Source organism: Clinocottus analis, unplaced genomic scaffold (assembly GCF_023055335.1).
Source record: "Clinocottus analis isolate CAN_PGR_092001 unplaced genomic scaffold, fCliAna1.0.p SCAF_38, whole genome shotgun sequence".
In the NCBI taxonomy this organism is placed as follows: Eukaryota; Metazoa; Chordata; class Actinopteri; order Perciformes; family Cottidae; genus Clinocottus; species Clinocottus analis.
The window spans coordinates 969,890-973,408 of record NW_027176131.1 but is presented as its reverse complement, the minus strand read 5'-3'; positions in this window follow the sequence as shown (position 1 = coordinate 973,408).

Below are 3,519 nucleotides of genomic sequence, written 5' to 3'. Positions count from 1 at the left end.
CTCTCTCTCTCTCTCACATTGAGCAGCATTCGTAACCATAACAGGTAAGAACACGTAGATATTAACTAGACAGAGCACTTGACGGTGCCGCCCTCCCCATCATGCAACCCCCATCAAAAGAGACCCAACAGCAGCATTGAGGGCAGATCTGTGTGATTTTCCAGCAGATGAAAGTGAATATGTAATTAACGTGCTATAATTGCCAGCAGTCTCTTTTATTTCAAGATGAAGGATGCGAGCTCTCTTCCAAGCCAAGGTCAGCGGCACGAGCCTATGCAATACATATTTAATGCAGAGAGACAGAACGTGAACACGTGCGACTGGATGCTTGAGTTTTACTGTATTTTAAATATCAACCGCGGCTGATGTTGCTCATTTGAGAGGCCGTGGAAATAAATTAGGCAGTCCAATAAAATCCCCCCGCACGGCGTCCTTTAAACTGCATTATTTATTATTTTCAATGTATCATTCATAAGAAATGTTTTTTTCTTCCTCCATCCAGAGATTGATTGTTCATTTCCTCCACTTCCAACACAATCCGGTAGCCAGACCACAACTAGAAAACACTCGACATGAAAAGCGAGCGGGCCGCCGCGACGAGGGTTTTCGCGGCCGGTTCTTCATCGTGAGATCGCGTCGGCGTCACCGCCGCGAAACCTCGTCCCAGCGCAGCTCCAGCACAAGCTTCTGTCCACTTTTAGCTTTTTTATTTTACGAGCAGAGCCCGGAGAATCGCCGTCGGGCCCGAGACAAGACAGCGTTGTGGGCGAGCGAGCAGCGCCTCCACCTCCCCAAACCTCTGGTGCGTGAGCGATGGAGCTGGTTAAGCGACTCCCTGCCAATGATATCAGATTGAGCCGAGCTTTCAGGGCCCGTCCGGCGCTGCATGACCTCACCAGCTGCGGCTCGGGGTGGTTTGGCAGCGTCGCGGCCGTGGCAGGAGATGACAGGGAAAACACAGCGGAGACGCTCGCCGCGAGGAGAGCGTGCGCTGGGGCCGGCGGCTCGATGCTGAAACGCTTTATTTGATAGAGTTAAGTCAACAAGAGTAATGCTTTGGAAACGCTTTTTTTTTAGTGCGTTTAAATCATTGAAAAAAATCTGAGACTTGTCAAAATATTTATTACAACGTATGAAAGCTTTGTGCAGTGAACTGAACTTTGTTTTGCTCGGCGTTGCTGAAATGCACAATCCAGAGTATGATGATAATAATAATGATGATATGTCATCATCTTTTCTTTTATGTCAGCCACCAACTAAACACACGTTTAAGCAATCAGTGAAACGCAATAAAACAATAATCTGAATAACAAAACTAAATTAAAAAACGGCATAAATAGTCTTCTTGAACCCTCTTCTACAGTCATGACTCGTCTCTTTTAAAAAGGGAACTTTTTATAACAGCTGTTTTCCACTTAACACCAATTTAACGACCCAAATAAATGACCAAAAACATTGAGCCCAAAAACAGCTGCTTCCCACTCATCCGTCTGCCATTACACGTCTGATTTGAATGTTTTCATATGATATTGTCATATTTTCCTCACGGGACTCTGGAGCGTTCACACTTCGCTACGCGGACAGAAGAAGCCGGGGATCGAACCGCCGACCTCACGGCTACCCGGTCACCGGTCCAGAGGTTGAGAAGAAGTCAGAATTAGTCGAGACGGTGTTACTGAACCAAACCAACGGAGGCGAAAAACGTGTGAACTGAAAAATATAGAATAAGAAAACACAGACGACAATTTCAGTGAAGTGAAAAAAATTATAATTAATGGCTAAAAATGTTAAAAACAAATTAGGAAGGATCCCTGATGGAAAAATCTTTATCCTGCAACTCAAACTTTGAATACCCGTCGTGATCCTGTTGTAAATAAGTTCATTATTTTATAATTCTATCTCTGACAAACTGTGATACAGACGCTATATACATATATTAGGAGGTTGTCCAACAATATGTTGTGGTATGACAAAGCATGAAAAAGCTCTGGTATTGGACGGTGTGACCCTGCAGCTCAGGCCCGGCTGCAGCGGTAAACATCCACTAATATGACGTACGGCGAGCACGACACACGTGACCGCAAACAAACCTGACAGACAATCTCCCGTCCACATCTCCGACCTGTCAGCGCCAAGAAAACAATTAATTGCGGTTCGCAAAAGTATTTTCTCTCCCCGTGTAAATCAACAATGTCTCGGGGGGCAATCAGCGCCTTCGCCTCCTCCTCCTCCCCGAAGGGGCCGAGGGCCCGAATCCTACATGTCACCCTTCTTCACATAATGAGGAGACAGCGGGTGTCATGCCTGGACTTGGCAATCTGTTACTGACATGAGAGTTAGAGTATTAAATGGACTAACTGCAGGCTTTACTGTCGAGGAACACCGGTGTCGGAGCCCAGTGATTACCGCGGCCCCAAACAAAAATGACATTTGTCTGACAATAAAATTGGGTACTAACCTGTCTGAAAGCTGTCTCCATTTCCCCTTAGAACAAACGTTGGCGTCAGCAAACAGTTTGACACACTTTCCCCTTGAATGCATGGAGAAGGCGAAGCCATCCTCTGGCTCACGGTAATGGCCCCTCATTGTTGGCCGCAGAGGATGTGGTGCTATTCATACCGGTGGATGATTGAAAAGAAAATTGAATCCCCTTTGATGTGATAAATGTGTCTATTACTGCATTTGCACACAAAATGTCGGTGGAAATTATAGTGGGGAGGCAGGGCTCACAGGAGAAAATACATAGGGATGGCATATTGGCTGGCTTTGATTGGAGCTGAAATATAAATATACTGTAACGGCAAAACGTAATGAGTCCAAGCTCCCTGATTTTTCCACAGGAACTTCACAAATGAAAGGCCTTGAGAGCCCCAATTGTGAGACTATATAAAAAGGTTAAATGTCTGCATAGCTCTCTTTCTCTCTCCCTCTCGTTCCCTTCAAAGAGCCGTCTGATAAAGGACACCAACAACTGTTTGCCTTGTAATAAAAGGACATTTTCTCCTTTCAAAAACTTCTGAAAGACAGCAAGGAGCGAGAAGAAAAGGAGCGTTGCACCGTGAAGGACAAATTCATTTGAAATTGTTAAGACAGTCGGTGAAGTGGTTTGATGTATACATTTATGGAAATGCAGCGGAGACAAAAAAGCGCCATGTTCTTGGCATTTGACAAACATCTGCAATGCAAAGTACAATAGTTTTCATTTTCCAAGCGTGCAATCGAAACACGTTGCCATCGCATCCACTTATTAAAGTACTTTTAATATTTCAGCAACGTTTTCAATGCAACGGTTGAAGGATTGTCTGAAATAGATATTCTGGAAACTTCACAACACAAGAAACAAAACATGATGAATCTCAAGATCTGCTCATGAATTTGGAAGAAATGAATAGATGAATCCAGTCCTAAAGTTCTGGATGGAGACTCGTATTGACGACGACCCCGCTGACCTTTCCTTCTGTCGCGCCGCCACGATGTCCACATTTATGCTTTTGAATGAAACGTCGCCATGAAATCGAT